At 51.4% G+C, this 15,556-nt stretch overlaps 1 protein-coding gene across 5 annotated transcripts in view; it reads right to left on the minus strand.

The window, feature by feature from the left end:
• Positions 1 to 15,556, minus strand: part of CAPN15 (calpain 15) — a 56,463-nt gene that overhangs the window by 15,129 nt on the left and 25,778 nt on the right. The window lies entirely within an intron of this gene.

The raw sequence follows: 15,556 nt of genomic DNA on the forward strand, positions 1-15,556 counted from the left end.
GCCTGGGAATGCCTGAAACCCAGATGGGAAAATGGGTCCAACACACAACAGAACCACCTCATCCCAGGGCAGGAAGTCACAATTACGTTTTCTAGGCAGGTTCAATATTCCAAAAATGCAGCAGCAGCACCACCTCCATGGACCATGGCGATTCCTCGGTTGCAGGGAGCAGAGTTCCCCCAGCGCAGCCCTCCCGGTGCTTTCAGGATGCCATGTGTGCACGCACACTGAGAACAGCCCTGCACGGTGCTCTTTGTCCCCTGCTTGGGGTCATTTCCTGCAGCTTGGAGCAAGGGTGGGGCTAAAGCAGAGTTTTCTGCTTCCTCCTCCTTCACACAAGGGCAAACCAGCTCTCCCTCAGTTGAACATGCATCAGGAGCCTGGAGCCCTCCCTCCATGCACTCCTGCTCCCAGATAAGATGGCCAAGTCATAAATCTAACCTTGAACCCCAGCTCCAGGTCAGCTGTGCCTTTCTGCAGCAGAGCAGGCCCCTTCCAAGCCCTTCCACCCTGCTCTGCTTGCCTGAGACCACAGACAAGGTCAATTGTGCAGAAGAAGCCTCCAAGTCCTTCCCATGCCCTCAGCTCTTCACAGGAACAGCAAAGTCAGACCTCCAGAGACTAAGAGCAGCCTAAGTCATGGGAGCTGCACCTCAGTGGGCTCACCACTGGCTCCCTCTCCAGCGTCCCTTCAACAACCAAGTTCAACCACCACACTGGCTGGAACAAAGGGGAGGAGGGTGTTTAATCCCATAAAGGGCAGGCACAGACAGCTCCGAGATGCTGGTGCAGCCTGTGGAAGGAACTGGGTCCTGGCTGGCCTCCAGAATCCCAAGCAGCAGCACCTGCAAACACAGCTTCCCAAGGCTCTGAGCAGACTGCAATGCAGCAGTGAGGTCTGGAGGGGCAGAGGATGCAGCCAGAGCCCCTCTGGGGAGGAGGGAAGTGACCCTCCCTTTGGCTGGTACATGAGAAACTCTCCTGGGAACACTCCAGCAGCAGCAGCAATCCAACCACATTTCCACACCATGCTCCACAGCCACTGGAAGTGCAGGTCCACCTCACAGAGATCAGATATAACCTTCAACTCCCTTCTTAAATCAAATGCTTCTCTAAATAAAGCCTGAAATCAAGAAATCTATTTTATTGCAAGAGAGAGCTTGAAAATTCATTCTGGTTCATATATGGTGCCTGCATCGTTTGAACTCTGCAAGGTGTTTATTTACTGGAGTTATTCCCAGCTAAGAGAAATATAAACATTGATTTTTTTTGCCTCAAGTCCTACAGATGGGAGCCACTGTACATCCCTCTCCCCTGTGGCAGCACCATGTCCACAACATCTGAAAGGGAGATCATTCCTCAAGCAGAGGAGGCGAAGGAGCTGCTGCCCGGCTCTGGCAGCAAATGGGGCCATGAAGGGCACCGTGATCCTGTTACATCCCTTTGTCTTACTGGGTGAGGTTCATCAAACCACAGGCATCAGCAAAAGGCAAGGGAAGACTGTCAGCAATCTCTGCCATCCACCTCCAGCCTCCTCCATGCTGTGTACACAGTGCAGGAGAGCACTGGCTCCAAAAAATCTGCCCAAAACATGGATGCCGCAGTGCTTTCTGTCGATTGGGAGAAACAGCCACCAATCTTCCTCCTGCACATCCCTCACACACCCATGCTCCTACCCAGCAGGCAAAGGCTTCTAGCAGTGCCACAACAGGACTGTGGAAGGAATCACCCTGTCCCTTCCCATAGAGAGGAGAAAACCTAGGATAACCTAGAAGACAGAAGTACCACAGAAGGGGACATTGGGATGAACCACATCACCAGACCTGCTTGATGTGGCATCAGCAACAAGCTGCAGGCTCAGGGAAGGCAGCACCATTTCACTTGGCTGGGCGGGAGATCCAGGCTCCAGGCAGCTGGAAGGGAGGGGGAAGCCAGGGCACTGAAGTGACATTCTCTGGTCACATTGTCCCCCTCCTGGTCCCATCTTCTTGCCCCATGCAACAGGAGTCGGACCCTAACACTGTCCAGCTGCTGCTGGGATTTCCACCTATTTGACTTTCTTGGGAAAACCAAAAAGCCTTCCAGAAGGGCCATCAGCTCTTCCCTCAAAGGTCCTGTGCTGGCAGGGCCACCAGTGTGACAAGCTTTGGCAGGATACTCCTCTGCCTTCTGTTGCACATTGTGGTGCCCAGCAGTCACACAGCTTTCCCTGAAAGTGAGTGGGAGACACACAGCATGGCAGAGGACACGGGACACAAACCTTCAGCTGTGCCCCACAGTTCTGGGTTCCCAGCCACCAATCCCCCAGCCTTGGCAACTGGCAGGACAGCAGTCTGCAGCCTGCTTTTCCCATACCCCTGCCTAGGACTGATGGACAATTCCAGTCCCTGCCTGAAATGAAATTAAATTTAGGATCCAAAGATCCCAGGGGGCACCAGGCTGGAACTTGCCTTTACATGGTCCAACCCATACCAGAACGTGGTGGCTTGTGGCAGCAGCCTCTGTCCCACAGCAACAACCTCCTCCCAAAACTGAACCAGCTGAGGGAGAAATCCATCCTCAGCCTGTCCAAGCTCCATACTTCTCCTTAAACAGCCTGGCTGGCTCCTTTCCCAGCAGGCAACAAGGCTGCGTGAGGAAACAGGGTTATCTCCACCACCTATTCACCAGGCCCATCTGTTGTGTGTTAACACAGTCACTCTCCAGCCCCAGCAAACACAACTGAGATAAACATTGCCTGCCACCTTCCTGTGGGAGAGGAGCTCCTCTGAAACCAGGGACCTGGCAGTGCTCACCCACGGGAGGGCTTTCCTGGGGGACACTTCACAGGGAACACGGTGACGCAGGGCTCCGCTCCACAGCCTGGCAGCAGGGAGCTGCTGGAGGCTCTTTTGGGGTGCACACAAAAAGGGCACCTTGGGGTGCAAGGACAGGGTAACAGGCTACAACCCCACATCTCCAGCAGTATGGATGGGGATACATCCACATGGCTGTGCTTCCCACCACAGCAGCTCTCCCCAACCAAGGCAGGAGACATTAGCTGGTAGGAGGCACCACCACGTTGGCAGGAGTGCCCCTACCTTGGCAATCACAGCAGTGTAATTATCATGCTTAAAAAATAATATAGAAAGTACTCAAGCAAGCAGGCAGCTTTCAGCACACTGATCAGGTCCCAGGGAACCTCACTGCTCCAGGGATTAAGAAGGTTCCAGCTGGTCACCTTCCAGAACCACTTCAGGACAGTGATATCCCCGCCCCGGGCTCTGCTGGGCGATGAGTCTGCTGAGCCCTGTGTGTCCAGCTGCTGGAGAGCCCTGGCTCCTACACAGCCACCACACTGGCCAGGGATGGCCACCATCTGGGACCCAAGTAATCTCTGAAGCAGGGAAAAACAGGAAGGAATAAGGCAGGGTGGGAAACCGGGAAGAGCCCAAAAACCTGCAGTTTGTGTCTTTCCTGCTGGCAGGGAGCTGGTGGTGTGCCAGGGCTGAGTGATGTACAGCTGAGCTCCAGGGCAGGAGCACCCTGGACTGCCAGAGAACAACTCGAGGTGACCTGGGCACCAGAGTGAGAGATCCCAGGGCTCTGCTGCAGAGCCCACACTGGCAACAGGATTAGAGGAGCTTGTGTCAATCACACACAGCAACACAATCAGGCTGTTTCTCTAAATAAAATTCCTCCAGAGCAGCTAAAGTCTTAAAACTTATGGCTTTGTTTCTCTCCTGCAGTAAATAAACAAATAAATAAAAATCAATTGTTCTAGTCAGCAACACAAACCCTGAGCTCTCTGACACACAATGCATCCCAGCAAAATCCTCACTGACAAATACAAGGAAAAGCACTTTGTGGAAGAAAAGAAAAATTACCAAAAAACCCTAAACAAATCCTGCCTCAATGTCTGTGAGCTGTGAATCCCTTCCCCTCCACCCCATGCTTTCTATTCAGTATTTCCCATCTAATTTTCTTTCAGTAGCGCTGTGGACCCTGACCTAAGAGAGCACTGCTGAGCCTTCTCCCACACAGACCTACCACATCTCCAGAGCCAGCAGGAGCAGAAGGCACCTGTGCCCACCAGGAAGGGGTGCAGGAGGTCAGGAACCACTCAGAATCCCTCTGGCAGTGCACTGTTAGGAGCACACGTGGGATGGGATCATGAAGCCCGGGCGAGGAGATGCTGTTGGCTGAGCTGACTCACTCTTGCAGAGCCAGGCAAGAGCTGGGAGGCTGGACCTAGAAGGTTGCAGCAGATATACTGGCAGAGCAACACAGAAACACGGGGACCTGGGACTTTCCACTTGGTACAAGTTTCTATAGGAGCTCAGAAGACAAACAGTCTCTGATTCACACTTCCGAACCCCTGAGACTATAAAGGAAAGTGTCGACAGCTCCGTGCTGGCATCATCCAAACAGGGCAGGTTGCATAAGTACTTCCAAATCCTGCCTCCAAAGTGAAAGAAGAAAATAAAACAGGCTTTAATACCAGTGACCTTCACCCCAGCCTTCCAAGACCCTTTCAGCTGAGGATATTCTGTCTTGGAGAGACATGGACAAAAATAAAGCACCAGAAGGGACCTGTCTCTTTGCCCTTTTCTCCCAGATCTGCTGGGCAAGGGCAAGAGCACAGAGACCCTCCCCTAACTCAGCCACACTTTCCTGGAGCACTGTATTAAAGTATCCATGTCAGGCAGTGCCAGGTGGTCCCACTGCAATGGCACAAACATTGCCAAAAACCAGAGGCTGCACCTCTCCACATGTGTGCAAAAGCAGCACCCCACTTCCACAAGAGCAGGCATGGAAGATCCCAGAGTAAATAGGGCAGAAGAGACCTCGGGGTGGTCTCCAACTCAAACTCCTGCTTCAAGCTGAATCTCTTAAAGGGATTGCAGCAGGTTTAGACAGTCTGGTCATGAAAACCTCCAAGGATGGAGACTTCACAACCTCTCTGGGCAGCAACCTCAACTAACTGACTGTCCTTGGTCAGAAATGCTTCTCCTTATATGCAGTCTGATACTCTCCTGTTTCATCCTGTGTTTGTTGTTTCCTGCCCTCCCACCATGTGCTGCCGTGAAGAGCCTGGCTCTGACCTCTGGATGATGTGTCTGCAGATTGCTACAGCTCCTTCAATGCTTTCTCTCCACCTGGAACTAACCATGGAATCATGGAATAGTTTAAGCTGGAAGGGATATTAAAGATCATCCAGTTCCAGCCTCTGCCACGGGCAGGGACACCTTCCACTATCCCAGAGTGCTCCAAGCCCTGTCCAGCCTGGCCTTGGACACTGCCAGGGATCCAGGGGCAGCCACAGCTGCTCTGGGCACCCTGTGCCAGGGCCTCCCCACCCTACCAGGGAACAATTCCTTCCCAATATCCCATCCATCCCTGACCTCTGGCAGTAGGAAGCCATTCCCTGTGTCCTGTCACTCCACGTCCTTGTCCCAAGTCTCTTTCCAGCCCTCCTGGAGCCCCTTTAGACCCTGCAAGGGGCTCTGAGGTGTCCCAGGAGCCTTCTCTTCCCCAGGTGAGCACCCTCAGCTCTCCTAGCCTGGCTCCAGAGCAGAGGGGCTCCAGCTCTAAGAGATGAACTCAGGGGGCTCCTCTGGACTCTCTCCAGCAGGGCAACATCTTTCTTGTGTTGAATTCTTGACTGAGCCCAGCTCCCTCACCCTCTCCTTGCAGGACTCCCAGTCCAGTACCCTGATCACCAAAACACCCCAACACCAGCCCCAACAGCAGAAACGGCTCCAAAAAGGTCACCACTTTCTTTATGCAGCCTGTGACACCAGGCATCCCCTTCAGCCAGGACCAGAGCTGAAGCTTTGCTCTGAGCTCGCTTTGTTCCTTCAGTTGGTGGAAGGAAACCGCAGCAACTACAACTACACAAATTCCTCCTTTTGTTGAAGCACTTGAGGAAATAAAGACTTCTTGAACCTGAAATATTAATTTTTGAGCACTCCAGTGCTTTATCATATATTTATATCTTCTCTCACTCTTTAATGTCAATCCAGAACAATCTGCCAGTGAATTCCCAGAAACAGCTTAGATCAGGGATGGAAAATCAGCCAAGGGACCAGCCTGGTACCCTTGCATGACAAACTCTCCTGTGGCCAGGACATCTCTTCTTTCTGGAGGTTCCCTCCTCCCCGCCCAGTATCAGTGCTCCTGTTCATTCACTGGAGCAGGACAATCACATTTATGCAGAAAATGGCATTTTCTACTGGTGATAACCTGCAGTGAATTGAAACAGGACAACTGGATTTGTCTTGTTTAATAAAGCAACTGTGGCAGGCAAAAATCCCTCATCAAAGCAGAAGGGAGGGGGAAAAAATGTCTAATTATGCAGCAGGAAACCATACAAGGGTGAGCACTTGGTGGTGAATGGGGACATAAAAGACCCAGCAACACCGCACAACCCTCCCTAGAGGTGCCAAGAGACTCAGACAGACACGAAGGGTTTCCCAAGCTGATGACGCACTCCAGTTCCTGGGAATGTCTTGCTCCCATGGCACCAAACCTCCAGATGGTTCTAGCACAGTTTCTATTTAGTTTCTTCTTTTCCCACACTGGACACAGCTCCGGCAGCTCAGATGTGCTCCAACAGCCAGGGAGAGAAGAGGCTGAGAGTTTTAATGAGAAGTTCCCAAGGGAAAGCTGAACTCTGCTAATGAGAGGTCTGAGAGAAAAAACACTGGCCCAGCTGTACAGGGTGCACTCAGCACAGGAGATTTCTGCCAGCCAACAAAGCCACAGAACACACTCTCAAACTGCAGCTGTCCCTGCAATTTACTCTCTTGTCACCTCCCCAAAAACAGGGGTTGTCTGTCAGATGTGAGGATGAGAGGGGACATCTTGCTGTAGGACAGGCAAGAAAGGACTTCATAGAATCACAAGATGTCCTGAGCTGGAAGGGACCCACAAGGATCATGAGTGGAACTCCTGGCCCTACACAGGACACTCCAACAGTCCCACCCTGTGCATCCCTGAGAGCGCTGGGCAATTCCAAGGCAATGCTCTGTAAATACCAGTGCTTGCAAGGGGTGCAAGTGGGACAGAGAAAGCACTCCTCTATCCTCCATCAGCCATGAAGAAACACCAAGGAATGTGTTCAGAATGTGGTGGGAGGAGGGCAGAAGCACAGCTGGGACAGGAGCACCCTGAAAGCTCCTGTGACACACACCGAAGTCTGGCTTTGATGGGGAAGGGAAGGGAAGTCGAGGAGACTGTCATGGTTTGCAGAGTCCTCCTCATGGCTGAAGTCCCTGGGTTTTGCTCAGGAAAAGGGAGGCAAGGGGCAGAGTCTTTGGAGGGTTCTGCCCAGCAGAAGTTACTGGAGTTGCTGCAGGAATGCCAAGTGACACACAACTGGAAGGAGCGTGCCTCATGCTGGCTTCTCTCTGAGCCTGGGGACACACAGGGAGAGTTACCCTAAACTGATGGACAGGAGACAAGAGACTTTCATCATTCATCAAAGCAGAATCAGAATCTGGAAGGCTTGTCTTGTGAGAAAAACAGGCTGGGCATGATTAGCCTTTAATATACCTTAATTGCTGCAGTGTTGTAAGAAATGAGCTCCCAGAAGAAAACTGGTTTGGCTGGCAAAGCACAGGCACGCTGGGACAAGACCATTCCCACAGGCTCCTTGGCTAATGAGCAGGTTTCCCATAAGTCTGCCAGGGCAACAATTACAATCCCTGGGGATACAAAAGGAGGAGGCAGACTGAGTATTCCAAGGAGGTCAGCAAAGCCCAAGTTCCAGCTTTGCTCAAAAGTTTTGCAGGCTCTGGATTCACGAGCTTTTGATGAGGTCTCTCACCCTACAGCAGCACCTCCTGCACCTGTCCAAGGCTATTGAGATGCAGGGCCCAGATGAGATGGCCAGCAGCAATGTGACTTCTTCAAAACCCAGGATGGAGGGACTCAGTAGCATGGGATCATCGTGGGACAGAATTTGGAGCAACAAGGCTGGCAGGAGAATGGCCCAGGAAGGTCCTTCTGGAGGCCCCAGCCCTGAAGACAGCCACCAGCACACCCTCAACTCCTCCCAAGCTGCACTATTTCTCATTAAGATCAATTCCAGCCTGTTATAATTAATAACCTCATCTTGCCTCCCTGCATGCAAGCAGGAGAAATTATTGCAGTTGCAATCAGACTTTACTTCAAAGACACCAATTTAGCACAGTGCTACTGCTGCCATCATTCCTCTTACTCAATGACTTTATTTACCTTTTCTGTACCTATTTTCCCCAGTCCTTTGTGTGCCTAGGGAAATTAAAAGCAAAAAATACCGAGCTCCATTTGCACCCAAATATTATAGCAGGGGGAGGAAATCTGTGTCCTCAAGTCAGGCCAGCACTGTACCATGGCCATTAACACATTGATTTGGCTTGAGGAAGTGATGAACTGAACAGCCTTGCTTTGACTACACAACACTGACTTTGACCAAAATCTACATATAATGGATATTTGAACCCTCTCAAGAGCAAATACAGAAAAGAGGTACAGCAGTTTTATAGGGGTTTGACACAGTGGCATGAAATTGGTGTAACTTGGGTGTAGAAAGCACAAAGGACATCTGGTTCTGCCAAAACATTAGTGAGTGCTTTAGCATGCCTGCAGCTTGCAAAAAAGCTGCTATTTCAGGGGGAAAAAAAGCCCACAGTCCTCCAGCAAATGCAACACAAGAATTCAAGAATTTTATCTTTTTTTGTCAATAACAGGCATGAATCCTTGAAGGCTGATGGCCCCAAGTTCTGTTGGATACTTGGAGCTTCAGCTTCTTGCACACTTGGAGCAAGAAAACACTTTGAGAAATGTAGTTTTGTTTTTTAGAAAGCCTGGTAAAAATTGGATCAGCTACGCTGTATGGTTTTTATAACTACACTCCATCTCTGGTCTGAGCAGAAAGTCTCCCATGTAAAATAAACTTGTCCAGCAAAATTTTTGACCACCTAAAACAGAAGAAGCACTGAACATGTGAGCACGTCACATTGCACAGGGAGGGGAACACAGATCTCCAAGCTGCCTCTGGTGTTAGGACAGTGTAAGATGTACAGAAATCAGGGAATATCAAGAGCAGCAGGGAGAGGATTTATTACCAGTGCATCTGCTCTGGGACTAGCAAGATGCTGGGGAGGAACAGCTGGGAAGATGATGTTCTTTAATACTGCTGCTACACTAATTCATCTCAAATCATGGCAGGTTTTAATTTAAAAACCCAACAGAATCTTGAGTAGGAAAAGTGGGAGGGATGGCCAGAAGACCTCAAAATGGAAGGGTTTCAGATGAAAGGTGTGAGGGAATGGAGTAGAGCACATCTCTTTGGGTGTCTCATGTCTGGAGAGCGAGGCATGGTACAGGTTTGAGGAGCTGCAGGTGATGCTCTGTGTGCAGCTCCATTCCCCCACCTCACTCTCACAGCCAGCACCACCAGCTTAGCTCCAAATTAGCTCCCTGTACCTTCAGAGAGTAAATTAAATCCCTTCTTCCCAGCGGGAGAAGGAAATTCAAAGCCCTTTGCTGCCTTTGAGGCCTGTGCTGCTGGGGGATGCCCCACGAGTGTGGAGGGGGCTCCCTGCCCCTCACACAGCCCCGTGGGGGTTGTGGGGTGCTGGAGCCATCGTGGCACAGGCACAGGAAGGAGGTGGGAGGGCACTGCCAAGCCCCCCTCTCTCCTTTTGTCCCACCAGTTCCCAGCCCTACACCAGGCAGGCTGCTATGTGCTTCAGAAACAACCATATTTTTCCCTAAATTCTCCCTGATAAAATAAATCAAAGCATAGCTCCAGGGTGCAATTAAGACAAAAACCAACAGTAATAAGAGCTTGGTACCATTTGGGATGGAGGGAGAGAGAAAGACTCATGTATCCATGAAGTCTGAGACTAAGGAGAGTGGGGCTGCAGCCTGGCAGGTGGAAGCACAGCCCCTAATCTCCTCCTCCTCCTCTCCTAGGGCTTTAACTTGGCCACCATGCCAGCTCCTGGCAGAGCTGCTACTGGGAACTCTTCCTGCAAACGAGGAAAGTTCTCAAGCCAAGAGCTCTCACACTCTGCAGTTGCACTGTCCCATGCCAGAGCAGGCAGTGCCCTTCCCGTGGCTGACAGTGACACTGGGGCACCCTGGGCAGGATAATCCTGGAGAGCTGGAAGGTAGCAGGGCACTGTGCTCCATGGCCAGCAGCTGTCAGGCTCCTCAGCATGATTAACAGGCCTTAATGAAGAGCTAAGCCAGTCCTGGACCTCAGGAAAGCAGCTCACGCTTAACATCTCAGCCAACAACTGTGCGCTGATCTGCAGAGAGAAACACAGACTGCCAGGGGCCAGAGGAAGAGAGAGGAACTCTGGCAGCTCCCAGCATCCCTGGAGTTCAGAGTGTGGCTGATCAGGGCACAGCAATGAAGCCAGTGCAGCTATGCCACAAACGTCACCCAGCAGTGAGGGACAGGCGAGGATGGAGGTTCCCCCACAGCCACTGCCACCAACAGCACACCCTGCTTGACTTGCCTGGGCACGTCACCAGCTCCTATGGTGACAGAAGTTCAGAAGGCAGAGGTCAAACCTGAATGTCCCCTCTCCTGTATCAGGAACCCTGTCCAAAGATGTACAGAGCAGAGTCCCAGCTGAACTGGGTACTGCAGTTTGTACACACACACACTCTCCACTGAGTTCTTGGCTCCATACACAACTTCCAAGTGGACTCACACTCCCTGCCAGCTGCTGGAAAAGACACACCAAGGCCTGGTGCAGCTGCTGTGCTGGAGCCAGGCCCTCCCACTGTACTGACCTGTGCTGGAGAGGGGCCACCATGGGCAGCAGCACCCCAGCCTCACAGATAGCTCCTGCCTTTCCTGCTCCCGGAGCATCAGCACCTTCTCCAGCTCTGTTTCCCTTCCCATGTCATGTCAGGTCAAGCAGCTGAATGCAAGAGCACACCAAATTCGTTGCTTCATTAGGCAAGCTTTGGGGAGCCTGTTGCCAGCTGCAGCAGGCTCTGCTCTCCTTGCAGACCTGGGGGGAGGAAGAGCAAGGAGGGGGAGAAGCAGCCTCAGGTGCTGTTCAGACTCAGGGCACACGAACCAGCATCTCCCCCACGCAGCAGGAGGAAGAAGCAATTTATTGTGACAAATGGTGAAAGCCTGCAGCAGGGTTGGCCCTTCCTGTCAAAGCTGGTGAACCACACCAGGAGAGGGGAGGGCCTGGCAGTCAAGTGGGATATGCATCACTCCTGGGGGGAAAACCAGCAGCAACTCAGGAGAACCAGGCTGCAAGAGATCCCTGCCTGTCCACCTGGGATGCTGGCGAGCACTGTGTGAGCCAGCCAGCCACCACTGCTCATCCTCCACTCTCGGGGCTGCTAACTGCCACCTCTCAGTGTCCCCTGCTCCAGAGGGGTCATGCCTTGGCCCTTCAGCCTCCAAAGGGGTTGAAGGTTTGGGCACAAGTATCTGGGATGGGACACGGGGCTTGGGAGCAGCCAGCAATGTAGCACAAGTGGAATGTCATATCTGCATCTTGAGCTCATAAGTGAATTTCTTGTTGAGTGTGGAGAGTTCAATGTACAGAAGAACAGGAAATAAAATTCTTAACTTTTAAGAAGCCTGAAACAAGGAGAATCTGGGATGCCAGTTGTGTGAATTAGCCAGGAGAGAACAGGGAGAAGCCCCTCCTGAAGCAAAGGAATTCCAGTGTCCATTTGGTCTCTAGTGAATACAGAGATGGCTGTGTCCTCCTCAGCTTGCAACACCTGCCTGGCTGCCACATTCCCTTTTTCCACAAAGTATCTGGTGGGGTTCCAGACAGAGCTGCGACTGATTTTCCCACTGCAACCTAAGAAACACCATCAGCACCCAAAAAGAATATGGCTTCACACCTGTACAGACTTCTCTGTGCAGCTCTGTGCCTACAGCAAACAGTGGTGTTTTGGAGAGCCCTGGATTCTTCTTCCGTGGGGACTAGACAGCAGCCAAAGCACTGACAGACCACTAAGTCTAAGACAAATTCAGAAATGAAATATGAATCTCTCAAGCCCTGGCAATGCACCTTCACCATCCTCTGAATTCCTCTCACTGTACAGAAGGATGATTTCCCAACCTTTGGGTCAGTCCAGAGCTGCTTCCTGAGCTGCAATAGCCACGTGTGGGAGCACACACTTCCCTCCATCCCAGAATAGAAAGCAGCTGGAGTCGCATCTGAACACTGCAATGGGAAGATGAAAGACTTCCAGACACTCCTCTTTTTCCACTGAGCCCTTCATAGCCTCTTCTCCCCACTCTCACTTCACACACAGCTCCTTCAGCTGCTGATTTGCCACAGGTGCTGAACTTCCAGATGCTCTTGGAGGCTTTTCCATTTTTAAATTTATTCTATTTAAATAACAGGGCATATGGTTTATTACAACTATTAAAGAGTGTGTGTATGTGTGGGGGGAGAATCTGATCCTGAGATCCAGAAGGCTGCCAGGACCTCTGAGCACCCAGGCACCACTGCCTGGCCCCAGAGGAGCAGAGCCAGCTCTGTCTGCAAACATCACCCCAGGGCTGTGAATGAGTTTCCAGCTCACCTACATCACACCAGGTCCTTCAGTGCTAGGGAAGAGGTTTGTACCAGCCCAGGAGACACCAGGACTGCTGTGCCTTTTCTAGGACAGCTGCCACCCCCTCAACAGGATGAAGGCCAAATCTTCAGGACAAGACCAGTGCCAGGATCTAACCAGGAGCTTATAGAGGGCTTCCATCACCCCAGTACCAGTAACAAAAGCTCTGTGCATGAGTTGGGTGAGCACAGCTGTATAAAGATCCCACAACACAGCAGCCCAGCTTCTCTTGGGAGAGAAAAGGATGCCAAGGGAAACCTGCAGATGTGTCCCTCACCCCAGCTGCCAGGGTAACCACAGGAGGAGCTCACAGATCTGGGCATGGAGATCCTTGGAATAATTTTTGATCAACTCTCTCCAGGCTCCATTTGAAATGGGCTCAAGAGTAGCACAGGCTGCTCTTTGAAGGAAGCACAGGGATGTAGGATGCAGGCAGGGAGGCCTTTCAGCTGAGAATGTGGGAAGGAAGGGAAGTACTGATGGGGCTTATAGCCACAGTTATGTTTCACAATACAGTCTTACCTGCTCTCAGCAGGGACGGAAAGAGGCAAGGAAAGGAGCAAGAAGCTGAACTCATTAAGCGCTTCTCTCATCTGAGGAGCTGGGACAGCTTCAGCAACGAGGGTGGACTCATGGGACCAAAGGACACTTGCTTCCATCCACTTAGCTCCCCACACCTGAGGTATGTTTGAACAGTCACTTCAAAAGCAACCCCTGAGGAAAGCAAGCTGGATGAAGAAGAAACTCTACTTGTTGTTTTCCTTTCTCTGTCTTTAAGTCAATTAAGGAATTTCTTTTTAAGTGAGGGTCTGTGGTCTGCCTCAAAGAGCTTGCACTCCCCAGAGAACAGAGAAGGGTGATGTGGCCATCTGGAGTCAGCACTGCAGGGACTTGTGCTTCTCTACAAAAAAAGAAACCCTGCTCCAAAGCCCCAGAACCACTCTGTTTTCCAACAAACCTCTGCAGCAGGTGCCTCTCCCCTTTGTACCTCAGTTTTCTCACCGGTACATCACACAAAAAGCAAGTGGTGTTGACTGCAGGCAGAGTTCTCCTTGTCTTTCAACACTTGCCCAGCGTTTGAAGAATCCAGCATGGAAAATGCCTTTAAAGCTTCACACTTGGCCAAGAAGAGGCCAAGATGAAGGCATGGTCTGTACTTTATCCTGGTCTCGTATTCACAGAACCACAGAATGGGTTGGAGAGGACCTCAAAGTCCATCTCATTCCACGGGACACCTTCCACCATCCCAGGTCGCTCCAGGCCCCATCCAACCTGGCCTTGGACAATTCCAGGGATCCAGGGGCAGCCACAGCTTCTTTGGGCAACCCGTGCCGGGGCCTCACCATCCTCAAGGGAACAATTCCTTCCCAGCATCAGGGTGGTCAAGCTCAAACATGCTGGAAGGGGGCTACAAACACAGGCAGAACATATCCAAGGACACAGAACCAAGCTGGAAAATGTTTGCTGGGACAAACAGCTCCTGGTGTGGGACTGTGCAGATAGATCCCTTGCATGGACTAAATGGCAGAAGTTTTGCCTTTCACACACCACTCAGAGCAATTTTCCATCACTCCTCCTACCACAGCCCATGGAGGATACACACATTCTGCATGAGGTAACAAAAGCACCTTCGTGTGCAGGTAGCTTGGAGGGACAGGTCCATTTGCTCAGAGACCACCTTGTATGGTCTTCAAGAATGGGGAACAACTTTAGGATTGCACACCTGAACAACAGCATTTGGAACTTATGCTGGTACCCCTCCTATTCCATGTCTGAGGCTGCTTCACACCACTTCCCAACACATCTGATGTTTGAACTGAAGGCTGGGGTGGGAGAAGAATTTTCCTGTTTCCCAGGACTAGAGAGATGTGGGACTAAGCCTATGGGCCCATAGCTGGAAAGAGCCAGGAAAACCTGACAGGACTAAAGTCAGGACTCTCCTTACATCCCCTTACTCCCACTGCAACTTCCCTCACAATGGGAGGCTGCAAGAAGAGATTTACTGGTGGCTGCCAAGCCAAATTGCTGCTCAGCTAAAGATTTATGCTGCAATTTGTAGTGCTGTTAAAATAGAATTGGAAGAGTGGTGGGGGAAGAGAAAGAGGGAATGAAAGAGAGGGCAGGGGAAATTGGTCAGGAGCAACACCACAGCTCCAAAGCTGTTTGCTCCATCTCTCACATCTCCATTGAAGCAATCACTCAGCATTTCCAGCTGCTGTGCTCCAGCCTTCAGACCCTGCAATGGCAATGCCTGAGCTGGCTTTGCAGCAGGGCACACGCAGGGTTCATTTAATAGAAATACATCCATCTCCACAGCACCTGAACTGTCAGGCTCAATAAATACAGCTGGCAGAGAATGGCACAAAAGGGACAGGGCATCTGCAGGCTGGTGGCTGCTCACATTGCTACATTGCTTCCAAACTGCAGCCACCAAGGACAGGAGAAGGGACACCCCCATCCCAAATGTCACCCACTGCTTTCTCATTCTTGCACTGCTTAAACACCATTCCTACCTGCTTAGGTCAGAGGTGAGCTAAATTATCCCCTGCACCTCCAGGAACTTGCAGCTCTGCACACTAGATGTGGAGGAAAAGGGCTGTCAAGTCATGGATTGATACCCCTGCATGTGCAAAGAGCCATGAGCTTCCCCCACCAAGGCCCCCAGTGCCCCCTCCTCTGAGAAGCCAAGGAAAGGTCAGAGTGCCCTGCAGCTCCCAGGGAATCCTGGCTCTGCTGTGTGCAACTGGGTGACACACAATCTTCAAAAAATCCAAAGCAAAACCTCTTCAGTGAACTTCAACAGAACAGCTTTCCTTTGACATCATCCCTTCATCCCCATGCCCTGAGCCAGCCCTCTGTCCTGTACTGCCAAAACCATGGAGGAATTTCAGAATTACAGCCAAGGAGACTTTGGCCTTTCAGCCCCTGGGCATCCCTGCAGAAAGAGCCAGGCCAGGCTCATTCCTCATTC

This window comes from Vidua chalybeata, chromosome 16 (assembly GCF_026979565.1).
Source record: "Vidua chalybeata isolate OUT-0048 chromosome 16, bVidCha1 merged haplotype, whole genome shotgun sequence".
Taxonomy (NCBI): domain Eukaryota; kingdom Metazoa; phylum Chordata; class Aves; order Passeriformes; family Viduidae; genus Vidua; species Vidua chalybeata.